Raw genomic sequence first — 18085 nt, 5'->3', positions numbered from 1 at the left:
GTGGCTCACATCTGTAATACCAGTACTTTGGGAGGCCGAAGTGGGCGGATCACAAAGTCAAGAGATCAAGACCATCCTGGCCAACATGATGAAATCCTGTCTCTACTAAAAATACAAAAATTAGCTGGGAGTGGTAGTGTGCACCTGTAGTCTCAGCTACTCGGGAGGCTGAGGCAGCAGAATTGCTTAAACCCGAGAGGCGGAGGTTGAAATGAGCCAAGATAGTGCCACCGCACTCCAGCCTGGCAACAGAGCGAGATGCCATCTCAAAAATAAATAAATAAATAATAAAATTGAGGATGGTTTCTTTGCCTTTATTATTTTGAGAATACCATACCATTCCTCCACCATTTTTTTATTTTCTTTTTTCTTTTTCTTTTCCTTTTTCCTTTCTTTCTTCATTTTTTTTTCTTTTTTAGAAATGGAGTCTCGCTCTATTGCCCAGGCTGGAATGCAATGGTGTCATCATAGCTCTCGACAGCCTCAAACTCCGGGGCTCAAGAAATCCTCCCACCTCAGCATCCTGAGTAGCTAGGCCTACAGGAGCGCACCATTGTGCCCGGCTAATTTAAAATATTTGTTTAGAGATGGGGTCTCACTGTGTTGCTCAGGCTGGTCTCAAACTCCTAGTCTCAAGTAATCTTCCCATCTCACCCTCTGGAGTAACTGGGATTACAGGTGTGAGCCATTATGCCCAGCTCATTCCGCTATTTTCTTACATCAGTTGTGGCTGTTAAAAAATCTGATGTCAGGTCAGGCATGGTGGCTCACGCCTGTAATCCCAACACTTTAGGAGGCCGAGGTGGGCAGATCACCTGAGGCCAGACCAGCCTGACCAATATGGTGAAACTCCATCTCTATTAAAAATACAAAAAAAATTAGCCAGGCATGGTGGTGGGCACCTGTAGTCCCAGCTACTTAGGAGGCTGAGACAGGAGAATTGCTTGAACCCAGGAGGCGGAGGTTGCAGTGAGCAGAGATCATGCCACTGCAGCCTGGGTGATACAGCGAGACTCTGTCTCAAACAAACAAACAAACAAACAAATCTGATGTCAATCTGACTTCAATCCTCTTTTTGTGATGTTCTCTTTCTCTTGACAATCTTTTAGAATTTTCTCTGCTTCTTTGAAATTCTTTTTTCTTTCTTTTTTCCCATTTTTAAAAAAGTTTTTATTTTTAGATGATGTCTTGTTCTGTCACCCAGGCCGGAATGCAGTGGTGAAATCAGTTTACTGCAGCCCCAACCTTCTGGGCTCAAATGATCCTCCCACCTCAGCCTCTTGAGTAGCTGAGACTACAGACATGCATCATCATGCCTGATTAATTTTTGAAACTTTTTGTAGAGACGGGATCTCACTTTGTTGCCTATGCTTGTCTTGAACTCCTGGGCTCAAGTGAGCCTCCTGCCCCAGCCTCCCAAAGTGCTGGGATTACAGCTGTGAGCCACCATGTCCAGCCTAGAAAATTTTAATTTTACTATTCTTATCTTTTCTCTATAACCTTTTTTATCTTTCTTTCATCTTTTTACAGTTACAGAAGATCATCTCATTTTTCTTCAAATATTTATTTCTGTTCATTTTTCTTCTTTCTAGAATTCTTATTCCCTGGATGTTAGTACTTCTGTCTTCCACATAACCTAGTTTTTTCTTTATATTTTATACGTCTTTATATTTTATACGTTATTTCCTTCTCGCTTCTGAAAGATTTCCTCCACCTGTTCTTCCAAGTTGACAATAAGTTTTGCAAATTGTCATTTTGTTATTTTTCTATTTTGTTTTATTTTTTATTTCTATCCATTTTGTTATTTATCCATGTGATGTGTTCACTTCAACTATGATATTTTACATATCTAATATTTCTTTTCTATGTTTTCTTGTTCTTATCTACATTGTCATTATCTTCTTTTATCTCTTTTTGTGTATTTATTAGGCCATATTACATTATCTATGTAACTGTTTTTATATGCATAGTTGGATTCTGTAATCTAAAATGCAGTTTTTCATTTCACGTAGTTGTGATTCTGAAATCTGCCACTTTGACCTGTGAATTCATGTTTTCCTTTTCGGGGAAGTGCATGTAGGGAAAGGCCAGTCCTAATTAGCTCATTCCCAGTCAGCCCCAGTTAGCTCTGAGGGTGGGAATGGATGAAGCCCAGGGGGAGAAACAAGCCAGGGAACAAGGAAACCACTGTCATTTATTCTCCACCTCACAACACAATGGGGTCAGAGCTTCACTCTGCCTTCCAGGGCACTCAGCATTCGGAGGAGACCTTGTTGGACTGTCATTTGCCAGCTCTGGGGGTTTGGTGGGAAGGGGAACTGATACCCCAAGGTAATTCGTCCTCACTTCAGGCACAACTATTAAATTTAAGGTTGTGAATGTGATTTGATGCCCTTATGTGGTATCACTGGGAGGCAAATCCCTGGGTGATTATCCATCACTGGGCACTATTTGCACTAATATTCTCCCCCAGTGGGTACCGTGAAATCCCCCTTTTCCAGAAACATCACTTTTTCAAGAATTCCCCTATTCCAATCCCATTCTTTTGTACTTCTTCCCTTGTGATTCTTCTCCCTCCTTTTCTTCTTCAGACATTTGTTAAGGGCCTAATGTGTGTCATGTACTAGGTTGTGAGTCTGACAGGTGTGAAGAGCAGATGTGTTTGAAGAATAAGAAAAATAGGCTGGGCGTGGTGGCTGACGCCTGTAATACCAGCACTTTTGGGGACTGAGGCGGGCGGATCACGAGGTCAGGAGTTCGAGACCAGCCTGACCAATATGGTGAACCCCGTCTCTACTAAAAATACAAAAATTAGCTGGATGTGGTGGCATGTGCCTGTAATCCCAGCTGCTCAGGAGGCTAAGGCAGAAGACTCACTTGAACTCAGGAGGCAGAGGTTGCAGTGAGCCGAGATCATGCTACTGCACTCCAGCCTGGGCAACAGAGCGAGACTCCACCTAAAAAAAAAAAAAAAAGGAATAAGAAAAATGGGAACCAAAATGGAGTCAAGGTTGCAGAACTAAAGACAAATTTGGCCTCCTTTCCCTGGCAGCGAAGCAAGGAAAGGGCATAGCCTTCCTCTGAGGCGGAGCCTATCAAATGGTGATGGGAAGGTGCTCTAGTCAATGGTTCTAATCTTGACCTCTCCTTAGAACCACCTGAGGAGTTTTGTTTTAATCCCAGCATCTAGACACATTTAATTGGCACAACTATGTCAACTATGTGCCAATTAAATCGTAATCTCTTGAGGTGAACTCACAACCATATATATATACACATATATATGTATATATTCACATTTTTTTTTTCGAGACAGAGAGTCTCACTCTGTTGCCCAGGCTGAAGTTCAGTGGTGCCTTCTCAGATCATTTGCTACCTCCGCCTCTTGAGCTCAATCTAGTCTCGTGTCTCAGCCTCCTGAGTAGGTGGGATTACAGGCGTGTGGCACCACGCCTGGCTAATTTTTGTATTTTTAGTAGAGAAGGGGTTTCACTATGTTGGCCAGGCTGGTCTCGAACTACTAACCTCAGGTGATCCACCCACCTTGGCCTCCCAAAGTGCTGGGATTACAGGTATGAGCCACCACGCCCGGTCCACAAACATATTTTTTTTAAATTTCCAGGAAATCCAATATATATCCACGTTTAAGAACCACTGCTTGGGCCGGGCGCGGTGGCTCATGCCTGTAATCCCAGCACTTTGGGAGGCGGAGGCAGGTGAATCACGAGGTCAGGAGAAAGAGACCATCCTGGCTAACACGGTGAAACTCCGTCTCGCTCTGTTGCCCAGGTTGGAGTGCAATGGCACAGTCATGGCTCACTGCAGCCTCAATCTCCTGGGCTCAAGCAATCCTCCCACTTCAGCATCCCTAGCAGCTGGGACCACAGGCGTGTGCCACTATGCCCAGCTAATTTTTTAATTTTTGTAGAGAGGGCTCTCACTGTTGCCCAGTCTGGTCTTGAACTGAGCTCAAGGGGTCCTCCCTCCTCAGCCTCCCAAAGTGCTGGGATTACAGGCGTGAGGCACCGTGCCCGATCTTACTGAGAGGTTTAAATGGGTGAAGTAAGTGAAAACATCCTGCACAGAGATAGGAACGTAGTAGGTGCTCAGTAAATGTGCGTTAAATCTGAGTCTTTCCTGCCTAAACAAAGAAACTTTTCCAGTTTAACCCACTGTGGTCAGTTCAGTAGCCTGAGGGTGCAGGCTGGTGCAACCGGATTCCCTCTAGGGCTCCCAGAAACGATGGAACAGCCTTTGTCCACTCTGGTAAACGGAAAGGGAAAGGTAGCCCCCTTTCCACGCTGTCCATCGGCTTAAGGCGCCCCAACACTTTTCATTCAGCGTTGTCTTTGACGCAACTTTTGAAGTCGGCCACTAGAGGGCGGACTGTCTCCACAACCCGCAGCGGTGCTCAGCGGCGCTCAGCGGCGCTCAGCCTGGCTGGCGGGAGAAAACGCGGAAGGCGGCTCTGGCCGCGGGCGGTGCTCACCCCCGGTTATCCTCCACCGTCCCCGCAAGCCGTTTCCAGGCAGTAATCCCGGGCGGGCGAGGTCCCCTGCGTGCCGGCGCGGCCCCGAGTGTGCCCTGACGCCCAGTGTGCTACTTCACTTACTCCGAACAGTCCTATTGTTCCTCCCAGGTGAGTAAATTAAGGCTCAGAGACAGTAAGCAAATGGCCGAGGGTCACACAGCTGTGGGAATTAAATCTAGGCAGTGACAGATGTCTGCTTGACTCCAAAACCAGCGACACACTTGTGATCAAAATGAGCCCCAATGCCCAGCCCTCCACAGGAGGGCAAGTGACTTGCAGAGCTACTCAGAGGCCCAGCAAGAGACCCCAGAAGCAAGGAGGATCAGAACAGCCTCTGTTACCCTCCCTTCTCTGCCTGGAGCCCCGCTGCCGCTGCCACGGCCCTGAGCCAGTGTTTGCCTCCACTGCTCATCTTTTTTACTGCCCTAACCTAGTCTGAAAATGAAGATGTTAAAGTAATTCCTTTTGTTTTTCTTTTCTCCCCCTTTGTATCCATGAGGATGATCGATTTTTGCAGCCACTCCAAAGGAGTACTTAGGATGATTTAGAAGCGGGTTTTAATTGCTTACTGGCTCTCCATTGAAGGAGCCAGGACCCATTAAAAAAACAAAAACAAAAACAGTGGTAACTACATGTACTCGACTGCTGGTGTCTAGGCTGCAGGGCAGTGGGAGAGGTGTTCTCCCAAGACATAGCCTTTCATACCAGAAAAACTAATTTGATGTTCTGTGTCACTGAACTTGTATTTGGAGGCGGTCCAGGGGATATTCTGCAACTTCTTCCAGCAATCACCCATCCCTCCCTTCCCCCCTCCCTCTCATGCAAGGCTCTGTGCTGTGGCTGTGGAGACATGGCCCCAGCCAGACGTCTTTCTACAGGACATTTGTGATCCAGCACAGTGAAGCTCACTCTCAGGAGAACTGGTACCAAGAGCACGATCAGAAAACACTTTTTTTTTCGACAGTCTTGCTCTGTCACCCAGGCTGGAGTGCAGCGGCACCATCTCGGCTCACTGCAACCTCCACCTCTCGGGTTCAAGCGATTCTCCTGTCTCAGCCTCCCGAGTAACTGGGATTACAGGTGCCTGCCACCAGGCCTGGCTAGTTTTTTTGTATTTTTAGTAGAGACGAGGTTTCACCATGTTGGCCAGGCTGGTCTTGAACTCCTGACCTCAAGTGACCCTCCCTCCTTATCCTCCAAAAGTGCTGGGATTACAGTCATAAGCTACTGCACGCGGCCAGAAAACATTCTTTATTTTTATTATTGATGTATTTATGTAGAGATGGGGTCTTGCTCTGACACCCAGGCCAGAGGGCAGTGGCATGATCATAGCTCACTGCAGCCTCAAACTCCTGGGTTCAAGTGATCCTTCCACCTCAGCCTACCAAGTACCTAGGATTACAGGTGTTGGCCATCGCGCCTGGCTAATCTTTTTTATATTTGTAGAGATGGGGTCTTGCCATGTTGCCGGGGCTGGTCTTGAACTCCTGGGCTCAAGCGATTCTCCCACCTTGGGTTCCCAAAATACTGGGAATTAAAGGTGTGAGCCACTGCGCCCGGCCGGAAAAGTCTTTCATGAAGGCCATGCTCATGCAGAAGATGCCAATTCTTCCCGGAGTTTGTGTTGTTTGGGCGTGGCAATTTTTTTTTTTTTTTTTTTTGAGACAGAGTCTCGCTTTGTCGCCAAGGCTGGAGTGCAGTGGCAGCTCACTGCAACTTCCACCTCCTGGGTTCAAGTGATTCTCCTGCGTACCTGGGACTATAGGCACCCGCCACCACACCTGGCTAATTTTTTGTATTTTTAGTAGAGACGGGGTATCACCTTATTAGCCAGGATGCTCTGGATCTCTTGATCTCGTGATTCATCCGCCTCAGCCTCCCAAAGTGCTAGGATTACAGGTGTGAGCCACCACGCCCGGCTGGCAGTTCTTTTTAAGAGGATTAAAGCCATTGAGTAACACATGGGGAGGCTGGGATTCTGTTGCGCTGAACAATCCTGGGCCTGGAGACAAGGCCCTCGGTTTCTGTGTATATGAGATAGGGAACATGGGCTCCTTCCTGGCTCAGCCCATCTCTCATGTCACATGCTGGTGTCATCAACTAGCACAGCTTTGAAACTCCTCTAATCGCTCTCCTGCCTGTACCAAAGTTCACAAGGCATAATGCTGTTCGTGGGTAAAATGGGCTGTATTAAGACCCCCGGAAAAGAGACCCCAGGGCTGTGGCAGCCTCCTTCAACCGCCTCCGCCCCCGTGCATTTGTTCTTTTGTTTTGTTTTGCTTTTTTGAGACCGAGTCTCACTCTGTCACTCAGGCTGGAGTGCAGTGGCATGATCCTGGCTGACTGCAACCTCTGCCTTACCAGGTTCAAGCAATTAACCGGCCTCAGCCTCCCAAGTAGCTGGGATTTCAGGTGCCTGCCACCAGGCCCGGCTAATTTTTGTATTTTTAGTTGAGAGGGGGTTTCACCATGTTGACCAGGCTGGTCTCAAACTCCTGACCTCAGGTGATTTGCCTGCCTCAGCCTCCCAAAGTGCTGGGATTACAGGTGTGAGCCACTGCAGCCAGCCCCTCTGCGCATTTGTTCTATAGGTTAGAGGACGCAAGGAGCCCACCTGCCTCTGGAGCCCTCCCTGGGCCCTTAGTTCTTCCATCATCTCTGTTGAAACGTTTCACCGCCAAATGTCTAAGCAAATAGTATTGGGTGCCACGGAAGGTTGAGACATTAGAGAGCTGCTTGTGAATAAAAGTCGTAAGAGCAGAGCAGAAAGTCCACAGAGCAATTCCTGTGCTTTGGGTAGGGTCAACTGAATCTGATCCTCAAGCCCCAGCCTTCGGCATCCTTTCCTTGTCCAGCTAAGCTCCCTTTCCCCAGGCTTGATGCCCAGTGCCCTGACCCTGCCCATCCAAAGCTGCTTGCAAGAGCAGGGAGACTACAGCATCACAGGCAGGCACAGGCAGGTGCTGGCTCTGCCCTCCACGAGCTCTGTGAATTTGGTTAAGTCCCCTGGTCTCTGAGCCGAATGTCCTCATCTATAAAGTGAGCATAGCAATATCTAGTGCACAGGACTCCTTCAAGGCATATGAAATAGTGACTATGAAACACCAGCACGTAGTATGCAGTAAATAAAAGGTAGGTATCTTTTGTAGAGTGTTACCATTCCAGGGGTACTGCAATTTTATAGACAAAAGGTCCAGTCAAAGGATTGACCTCATACAGTGAATTGAAAGCCATAACCAGGAAGGAAAGTGTGTTTGAAGGGATTGGTCATCTTTCTACTGCCATCACATGATAGCAGGTGGGCAGCTACCAGCAAGAAAAGCAGTTTTGATAACAGAATATTAGAATAATTATTAGACTATTTGGAATACTGCCTTATATTGAAAAAATTTTAGAATTACGAATAAATTTGGATTTGCATTGACTCATTTGGCTGTAACAGTGTTCCCTTTAGGTAGTTCAGGCAGATATTGTAATCCCAGTTTAAGAAGTGCAGAAATGGTGGGGCGTGGTGGCTCACACCTGTAATCCTAGCACTTTGGGAGGCGGAGGTGGGTGTATCACAAGGTCTGGAGTTTAAGACCAGCCTGGCCAAGATAGTGAAATCCCATCTCTACTAAAAATATGAAAAAAGTAGCCGGGCATGGTGGCAGGCACCTGTAATCCCAGCTACTCGGGAGGCTGAGGCAGAGAATTGCTTGAAGCCAGGAGGCGGAGGTTGCAGTGAATGGAGATCATGCCACTGCACTCCAGCATGGGCAACAGAGTGAGGCTCTGTCTCAAAATAAATAAATAAATAAATACAGAAACAAAATAAATACAAAAATAAAATAAAATAAAATAAATGCAGAAATGGGCTCACAGAGGTGAAATGACTGGTGGGAAAAGACTTAACCCCGGGGCTGATTCCTCTGGATTCCAGGCTCAGTGTGCTTTCCACCATGCCCTCAATTGCAAGTGTGTAATATTGGCAAGCTTAACTGGACCACAGACAGCTACCGTGTGTCATTGTCACACCATGTCCCAGAGCCACCAGTGTAGCTTTCCTCCAAGAGCGTGTCTTGCATTTCACGTGGGGAACTAGGGCAGAATGTGGTTCTTGCCCACAGCGTTACTTTCCAGTCAGCTTCTGTGGAACACATGTGCCCCATGCAGTGGACAGAACAGAACTTTTGATCTTGCCCTGCCCCTTGGCTCCTCCTCCAGCCTTCCCCATGCCTTTGGGGTACAGGATACTCCCAGCCATCCACTTCCTCCTCCCAGAAACCTGGCGCTTCCCACTCCTTCCCTGCTACACCTTGCTACCCTGTCCTTATTCTTCCCCTAACAAGCTGTAGCTTCATCCACTCCCTCTCCACTGCCCTAGTCCTTTCACTTCAGCTTACATCAGAATCACTGGGGGAGCTTGTTAAACTCCAATGGCAGGGCCCCCCTAGAGTTTCTGATTCAGTAGATCTGAGGTGGGGCCCCAAAATGTGCATTTTTAACAAGTTCTCAATGATGCTGATGCTGCTGGTCTGGGGTCCACCCTTTGACAACCTCAGTCTTAGTAACTGTAATAGCCTCCTAATGCCACTGAACCTCCCTCCAATCTGTTCTCTATATAGTAGTCCGAGAGATCATTTCAAAATCTAGCTGGATCATGTAACTTCCTTGCCTAGAACCCTTCCTTGCTTAACCTGCTTCACTTAGGAGGGAGACTACGTCTATCTTCTATCCCAGTGCCTTGTAGATGCTACACAAAGCTCCCTTGAAATTCATGCCATCAGACGAAAATCCTGCCTCCTTGCTGGTTACTGTCACCTGCCAGTACCCTGGTCATTCCTCCTTGTCCCTTAAGGACTTGAGCATTGGGCTCGCTGCCTTCATTTTCAACATCTACTAGTGTCACTCTTTGGAGAGTGATCCGTCTGACACCTTGGTCTCTCAGTTCCTTGACCTTCGTGCCTCAAATGATCTTGAGCCTCCTACTCTGGAGGTCACATGCTTGACCTTGTCATCGCCAATGACCGTGTCGCCCCTTATTCTCACTTTCAAGCCCCTCACTTCCTGACCACCTTGTCCTCTCTTTCCAGTTTAGTGGCTCTAATGCTCCCACACCAGCAATTATTTAATCTCATGAAGAACCATGGTTCATTGGCCTTGTGAACAGGTCTCTGTCAATTTAGGAAGTTAATTTTGCCAAAGTTAAGGACACGCGCCTGGACACAGCCTCAGGAGGTCCTGATGACATGTGCCCAAGGTGGTCTGAGCACAATTTGGTTTTATACATTTTTGGGAGGCATGAGACATTGATCGACATACATAAGATGAACATTGCTTTGGTCCAGAAAGGCAGGACAACTCGAAGAAAAGGCAGGACAACTCAAAGTGGGGAGAGGGCTTCCAAGCCACAGGTAGATAAGAGACAAATGGTTACATTCTTTTGAGTTTCTGATTAGATCAGATATGCAGTGAGCAGAGGGGTGACTTTGAATAAAATGGGAGGTAGGTTTGCCCTACACAGTTCCTAGCTTGACCTTCTCCTTTAGCTTAGTGATTTGGGGGTCCCAAGATTTGTTTTCCTTTCACAGCCCCTATCATCATCCATCATCTCTTAGTTTTTCACTTCATTCCTGACCCAGCTCAGATTACATGGTACATCACTAAAAACACTTCCTTTCAAATATTACTATCTCTTTGGCTCTGCCTTCAGCCTTGATTAAACCCACTTACTCCATCTCTGTGCCCAAGCAGCAAGAGAAAAACACCAGCTGGGTGAATGGACTCATTTTAAATTGAGGCCACAAACCTCCAAGGTCCATGCTCGCAAATCCTATGCACCTCTTGTCTCAGTCTGTTTGTGCTGCTATGAAAAAGCCACAGACTGGGTGATTGATAAGTCATGGGAATTTATCTCACAGTTCTGAAGGCTGGAAAGTCAAAGATCAAGGCATCAGCAAGTTCAGTGTCTGGTGAAAGCGGTTCTCTCTGCTTCCAACACCACCATCCCTTGCTGCTGCATCGTTTAGAGGGGATGAATGCTGTGTTCTCACATGGAGGAAGGCAGAAGGGCAAAAGGACCCAGCTAGTTCCCTCCAGCCCTTATATAAGGCTACGAATCTCATCCATATGAGGGCTGAGCCCTCATGACTTAACCACCTCCTGTAGGCCCCACCTCAATACTCTTGCACTGGGGATTGAATTTTAACGTGAATTTTGGAGAAGACACATTCAAACCATAGCACTTCCCTTCCTAACCAAAACGTGGTGCTGGACCAACAGCACAGGCATCACTGGGGAGTTTGTTACAAATGCAGGAGGCCAGGCCCCACCCAGACCTACTGAATCCGAATCTGCATGGTAACGAGGTCCCCAGGTGCCCAGGTGATTCATTTCCACAGTTAAAGTTTAGAAGCACTGCCCTAGCGGTTTGCTTTTTGGATCATCAGGACAGTCATTCATTCTCGTCTTTTTCTTTCCCTCTCAAACCTTCTGAACCCCTGTGGCCATCACCCTGAGCCTCAGACTCCATTGAGAAACCGGAAGCAGTCACACGAAACCCCTTCACCTTCCAATCACCACATCTCCAACCTGCTTCCATCTGCATCTGCATCCTGCCTTCCCTCCCGCTATTTTATTTCTATTTTTATTTTATTATATTTTTATGAGACAGGGTCTTACTCTGTCACCCAGGCTGGAGTGTAGTGGCACAATCTCGGCTCACTTCAACCTTGCCTCCCTCATTCAGGCAATTCTCCTGCCTCAGCCCCCTGAGTAGCTGGGACTACAGGTGCCCACCACCACACCCAGCTAATTTTTGTATTTTTAGTAGAGATGGGGTTTCACCAGGGTGGTCTTGAACTCCTGACCTCAAGTAATCCGCCCGCCTTGGCCTCCCAAAGTGCTAGGATTACAGGCGTGAGCCACTGCACCCGGCCCCCTCCTGCTGTTAATACAATGGGAGATAGGGCCCAGCTCCGGTCAGAGGCCATTTCGTTTCATTGGTCTCTGGATTTCACCTCTCCTGCATCCCTGAATCACGAGTTGCTCCTTGGCAATAGACACATTCTAGTCCCATCTTGTTCTAGTCCTGTCTTGAAAGACTCTCTCCTGATCTCGCATTCACTCCTCCTGCCGTATATATATATATGGAAGGAAATATATATGACTACATATATAAATATATATATGACTACAGGCACATGCCACCATGTCTGGCTAATTTTTTGTATTTTTAGTAGACATGGGGTCATCCTCATGTCTACTACTAAAAGGCCAGGTTGGCCTTTAACTCCTGAACTCAGGTGATCTGCCTGCCTCAGCCTCCCAAAGTGCTGGGATTACAGGCGTGAGCCACTACACCTGGCCCTCCTCCCATATTCTTGTGGTTCACTCCCTCTCTTCATTTAGGTCTTGGTGAAAATGTCACCTCTGCAGAGGGGCCTTCCCTCACACCTTCTGTAAAATAGCACACACATACTTATTCAGCTTTAATTATGTTTATAACTCTACCATCTGCTGTGTCCTGTGTTTCTTGATATCTGTCTCTCCTTACTGAGGGTAAGTTCCAGGGAACGGGGACTTTGTTCGAGGCCATATCCCTGAGGCCTGTTGCTCACTCTTGTGCAGATGAGTGGGAGCCAGCTGGAAATACCACATACCAGGAAGAAACACCAGGCTACCAAGAAGACAAGGCCACAGCGACCCCTATGTTTGCTAACAGGAGATGGGACCAATAATAGTGTCTTTTTCTCCCTTCATCGCTTTCTTAGGGTCTGTCTGCTCCAAGGACATAGAAATGTGCTTATAGACACAAGGGAAAAAGGGAGGGGAGCAGCTCTTCTAAGAGCAAGCAGGGTCTCCCTGAATCCCTTGCAGGAAGTTCACAGGGGCCTCCCAGGCATTGGGAAGTCACCAGATGGCCTTCAGTGATTCTCCCCTCCCTGTATTCGTGCCTGGTGTGGGGCCCTCCTACACAGGATGGGCTTGGCCTATGTGTCACCAATAGGATTGTGGAAACAATGGCATGTGGCTTCTGAAGTTAGGTCATCAAGGACATTGCAGCTTCTGCCTGCTCCCTCTTGGAGCCATGAAAGCATCTAGAAAGATCACTTAGCAGAGGGAGCTAGTTTTCCCAATAGTGGCCCTCTCCTTCTCACATTGGAATAGAGTTTTTATTTGGGCACATGACAATCCAAAATAAAGACAGCATTTTCAGCCTCCTTTATAGCTGGGTGTGGCCATGAGATTAACGTTCGTACAATGGGTTGGGTGGAAAAATAGTATGTGCAACTCCCAAATTATACCCTTAAAGAGAAATGTCCCAGCCCCTCCTTCCTGGTTCTCTCCCTCCATTGTACTGCTGAGCCAGCGTGGACCACATAGATGAGAGTAACCACCCAGGGCTGCATGATGACTTTCTTTTTGAGACGGAGTCTTGCTCTGTCGCCCAGTAGGCTGGAGTGCAGTAATGAGATCTCGGCTCACTGCAACCTTTGCCTCCCGGGTTCAAGTGATACTCCTGCCTCAGCCTCCTAAATAGCTGGGATTATAGGCATGTGCCACCATACCCAGCTAATTTTTGTAATTTTAGTAGAGACGGGATCTCACCACGTTGCCCAGGGTCTGGAACTGCTGACTTGAAGTGATCCACCCGCCTTGGCCTCCCAAAGTGTTGGGATTACAGGCATGAGCCACCGCGCCTGGCCTGCATTATGACTTTTGGGAACCCTAAGCACCTTTGCCTTTGTGGGCCCCTTCTTCTGTTAAAAAAAATATATATTAAAAATTTGTTTTTACTACTGTGTTAGTAAAATGGCAAAAATAATTCAGCCTGGATTTATCATTATATTCATTTTTTCCTTCTGATTCTAAATGAAATTAAAACATTTTCATGGGCCCTAGGCACTGTGTCTGCTGTGCCTCACGGATAGGTCGGCACATAGAAGAGTCCAGGCACTGGGAGGGCCTTCACTGGGCAGGACTCTCCCTTGGAAGAGAATTAAAGGTTTGCCTTTTTTCTAAGTTGCTGTTACTTTGGGTCTCTCTGACATCCATCTGAACCTTCATTGGGGGCCGGGAGGCTTCCTGTAGAGGTGACATCATGAAGGTTGAATAGAATGTGACCAAGTGGGCGGGGGACAGTGGAGGAGCATGTTGCTGGCAGATAAAATAGCTTGAGCAAAGGCTGAGAGGAGACAAGGTGAGAGGAACTGGAGGAATTTCATTGTGGATGGAGCTTAGAATGCAAAGCTGTGTGTGTGTGTGTGTGTGTGTGTATGTCTGTGTGTGTCCTTTGATCTCTTCTTGGAGCCACTCTGGAATTTGGCCACACCCTCTAATCTCTTTACCACCAATGTCTGCAGGAGCCAGCCCAGGCATGAATAAGTGAAACGGCCACAAGACAGTGACAGTGACTCTCCTCTCCAAAAGGAGAGTGAGCGTGTATGAGGTCGAAGGGGCCACCACTGCCCGGCTGCTGCCATTGGCATGTGAGATTGCCAGTTCAGGGGTGAAAGAAAGAGCTACCCATTTTTTCTAGAGAAGCCAGAAGTTTACCTGTGAAACTCCTTTTAAGTGTAGGCCATTAATTAAAATAAATAACAGACACTGTCTGCCCTGTGAGTCCCTGAGCCACCACCTGGCACCGTGGCTTGTTGAACCCCTTGGGCCCCTGTGCTGGGTGCCACCCTTTTCTCTCCACAGTCTCCAGCGTCAGCAGCTTCAGTTTGGGATGGGGAACAAGGCCAGATTTGGAATCTTTAAAGGGCTAAAACAGCCGTTGCCCGAGCTGTTTTATCTGCTTTGATTCAATCTGGATTAATACCATTGTTCAATCTTATGCCACAAGTTTCAGTGACACTTAATGGAAACTCTGAGTGAAAAAAGAAAAGTAAAACACAATCGCTTTGAGGATCCAAAGCGATGACTGTGCACATGGAGATGAAGGGGGAAGGTCAGCGAAGATTTATGTATTGCTCACCATAATATTTAAGTTAAGTCTGTCTGCTTTCTGTAGCCGGACATCATGTAGTTGGGTTTCTGGTACTTAGAAGGGCAAAAAGCCTTCTTGTCATAGAGTTTAATTTCAATAGTTCTCTTCCAAGGACAGTTGACTTGTAACCTTGACACTATGCATATTTGTTAGAGAAAATTGCGTTTGTTGAAATGTTTGTGGTAAAAAATGTATTTCTTGACCGGGCACGGTGGCTCACGCCTGTAATCCCAGCACTTTGGGAGGCCGAGGCAGGCGGATCATGAGGTCAGGAGATTGAGACCATCCTGGCTAACACAGTGAAACCCTGTCTCTACTAAAAATACAAAAAATTAGCTGGGCGTGGTGGTGGGCACCTGTAGTCCCAGCTTCTTGGGAGGCTGAGGCAGGAGAATCGCTTTAACCCAGGAGTCGGAGGTTGCAGTGAGCTGAGATCCCGCCACTGCACTCCAGCCTGGGTGACAGAGCGAGACTCCAACTCAGAAAAAATGTATTTCTTAAGCCAGGCATGGCGGCTCACACCTGTAATCCCAGAATTTTGGCAGGCTGAGGCGGGCGGATCGCTTGAGCTCAGGATCTCGAGACCAGCTTGGGCAACATAGTGAGACCCACCCCTGTCTCAAAAACAAAACAACAAAAAAAGAATGTGTTTCTTCACTTAAAATGACCACCACTGTGGTTTTTCTAGAAGGTTGCATTTGCTCCCCAGCCTTGTCATAAATACCTGCTGAGAATGACCTCATTAATGTAATTCAATTATTATATAAACTGTCCATTTTCTTATTTAGTTAGGCAAAGTGTGTGGAAGCCTCTTTTCTCTGCAAAGGGAATTTCTGCAAGTAAAGCCAGTCAGGGGCTTCAACAGATTTCTTTTTAAAGCACAAAGCAAACTCCGATCCTCCCATGTCATGTAGATAGTTGTTGAAACCCCGGGGTGTGTAAGAGATTGCTCAGAAAGAGTGAAGACTGAGAGGAAAAGAGAGCTGTGAGAAGGGCCCCAGCGGAGGGGAGCTCAGCATCCCAGACACCTCTGGGCCTGTCTCCCGCCCCCAGCCCATCCTTTTTAATTTTGTTTAAACTTCAGTTATTGCTGTGGCAATGGGTTCAGCTGATACCCCGGCCATCCCTCCCCTCAGCCTCCTGTCGAATCTCCAGCATCTATCGGGGGCTGGAGATCCTTGTGGGGACCCACTGAGCCATTCAGATTTGTGTGAAAACCTGGAAGTGCTAGAGAGTTCTTCACCTTTGGGCACACCTCGAGCAGTTGGGGCTGTCAGACAATGCTGAGGGCTGTTCTCCCCAGCAACTTAGGGTCCCCAGTGGGATGGCGTCCTAGGGCCCACAGCAGTACTGGCTTGAGAATACTGCCTTGAACTCACTCTCCCTCCATCCTGCTTTTACTCAGACACCACTGCCATTCCTGGGGTCCCTTTCTAATGAAACAGTTCTGTCCAGGGCCCCACCAGTGAAGTAGACAGCACTGAGTGTTTTAAACAAAAAGAATTTATTCGGAGAAATGGTTACATATGTGACAGAAGAAGTTGAGAAGCCCACCAGGGGCAGGGAGACCCCAGTCAGAAGTCATTGACACCTCCAGTCAGGAGAGACAAAGGACAGGGGTGATGTCACTAGAGCCTAGAAGAAGGCAGAATCACAGCAGTGGGGGGGGCCTGTCCAGCAGGCCCTGGAGCTGCATCTGGAAGTGCTACCCCCACCTCCAGCTGGTGCCGCACTGGCCTGGCCAGAGTCCAGCCAGCAGCCGGCTGACCTGGGAACCTAGGAGACGTCAGGGATCAGCTCCCTGCAGGAGGCCATGGAGCAGAGGGAGGGCAAGGAAGGGATTCGAGGACAAACTGGTCTGGACTCGCACAAAGAAACAGGCACTGGGAAAAGGAAAACAAAAGAGACTGAGACTGAGCAGCCAGAGAACTCTAAATTGGTTCAGTTTTTCAAAGTGTGCTTTGTAAGATTAAAGGAACCTTCCTGACTATTACACACACGTATATTTTCCTGCTCTGTCAGCTGAGAGGGCCTGGAATTAATGACACCCCAGTGGTAATGACACAGCTAGAGCCCAGCTCTTGGTTCGTAATACCATTCTTCACGAAGAGGAACTAGGGCTTATTGAAGAAATGGCTGACTCTAGGACTGGGTGAGGAAATACACAAGGTGAGCCTGGAGCATCTTTAGTGCCAGAAAGTAATAAACTGTTAAAACAAACAAACAAACAAACAAACCGAACCCCACCCCCAACAATGATTGGGGTATGCCAAAGGGACACAGAAACCAACTGACAGAGCTCCCAGTGGCCGGAGCTGGGAAAATTTGAACAACAAAATAAAGCAGTACTAGGCTGGGCGCAGTGGCTCACGCCTATAATCCCAGCACTTTCGGAGGCCAAGACGGGTGGATAACCTGAGGTCAGGAGTTCAAGACCAGCCTGGCCAGCATGGCGAAACCCTGTCTCTACTAAAACTACAAAAATTAGCTGGGCGTGGTGGCACACGCCTGTAATCCCAGCTACTCAGGAGGTTGAGGGAGGAGAATCGCTTGAACCTGGGAGGCAGAGGTTGCAGTGAGCCGAGATCCCGCCACTGCACTCCAGCCTGGGTGACAGAGTGAGACTTCATCTCAAAAAATAAAACAAAATAAAATAAAGCAGTACTAGATGATGGCCCAAAGTATAAAGCAAATATCCATGAGTCCATACTGATATAAATAAATGATTGAATAAATGAGAAAGGATAGACGAATCCCCAGGGCAGAAGAATTCCAAATAATTTATGTTGGTACTGCACCCTCAAGGAAATAGGGTATAAACCGCCATTCCTAAAATGTGGGCTGCACACAGTGACTTTCTTCCAAAGCCTACAATATGGAAAGGGGGGAAACGAGCAACTTTACAGTGGAGAAATCTGGCAGACAGTACCTCAGCCAGGTGATCAAGGTCAACATCATCATGGTAAGTGATATTGATAGTACGTACCCTTGATATGATGTGATCCCAGTGGCACTTTAACTATCTGGTCTTCCTCCCCAAATCAACCCCAGTCAAATCAGAACAAGAACATCAAAAAAATTACAATTGAAGAACACCCTACAAAATGCCTAACCAGCATTACTCAAAACTGTCAAGGTCATTAAACAGAAGGAAAGTCTGAGAAACCATCACAGCCAAGAGGGGCCTAAGGAGACATGACAAGTAAATGTAATGTGGGATCCTGGAACAGAAAAAAGGACATTAGGTAAAAACGATGAAAATCTGACATAGTGTGGACTTTAATTAATTATAATGTATAAATATTGGCTCATGAATTATGCCAAATGTACCATACTAATGTTAGATATGAATCATACGGGCACTGGGTGCAGAGCACATAGGAACTCTAGGAACTCTTTGTGCTATCTGTGCCATTTTTCTGTAAATCTAAAACTTCTAAAATTTAAACTTTTTTTTTTTAAAAAAACTGACACAAATGTAATTTTTTTTTTTTTTTTTTTTGAGACAGTCTCGCTCTGTCACTCAGGCTGGAGTGCAGTGATGTGATTTCAGCTCACCACAACCTCCACCTCCTGGG

At 47.2% G+C, this 18085-nt stretch overlaps 2 long non-coding RNA genes across 4 annotated transcripts in view; one reads left to right on the top strand and one right to left on the bottom strand.

The window, feature by feature from the left end:
* Positions 1 to 3961: 3961 nt before the first annotated feature.
* LOC103879243 overlaps positions 3962 to 18085 on the top strand; it is a 52870-nt gene continuing 38746 nt past the window's right edge. For all 3 annotated transcript variants that reach the window (XR_001896850.3, XR_002518365.2, XR_002518363.2), the window contains exon 1: positions 3962 to 4639. This is a non-coding gene — a long non-coding RNA (uncharacterized LOC103879243). The remainder of the gene's footprint in view (positions 4640 to 18085) is intronic.
* LOC103879242 overlaps positions 15991 to 18085 on the bottom strand; it is a 45730-nt gene continuing 43635 nt past the window's right edge. The window contains exon 4 of the long non-coding RNA XR_002518366.2: positions 15991 to 16390. This is a non-coding gene — a long non-coding RNA (uncharacterized LOC103879242). The remainder of the gene's footprint in view (positions 16391 to 18085) is intronic.

This window comes from Papio anubis, chromosome 15, assembly GCF_008728515.1.
Source record: "Papio anubis isolate 15944 chromosome 15, Panubis1.0, whole genome shotgun sequence".
Classification (NCBI taxonomy): Eukaryota; Metazoa; Chordata; class Mammalia; order Primates; family Cercopithecidae; genus Papio; species Papio anubis.
Note: the sequence above shows the minus strand (reverse complement) of the source record. Positions and strands in the feature narration are given on the sequence as shown.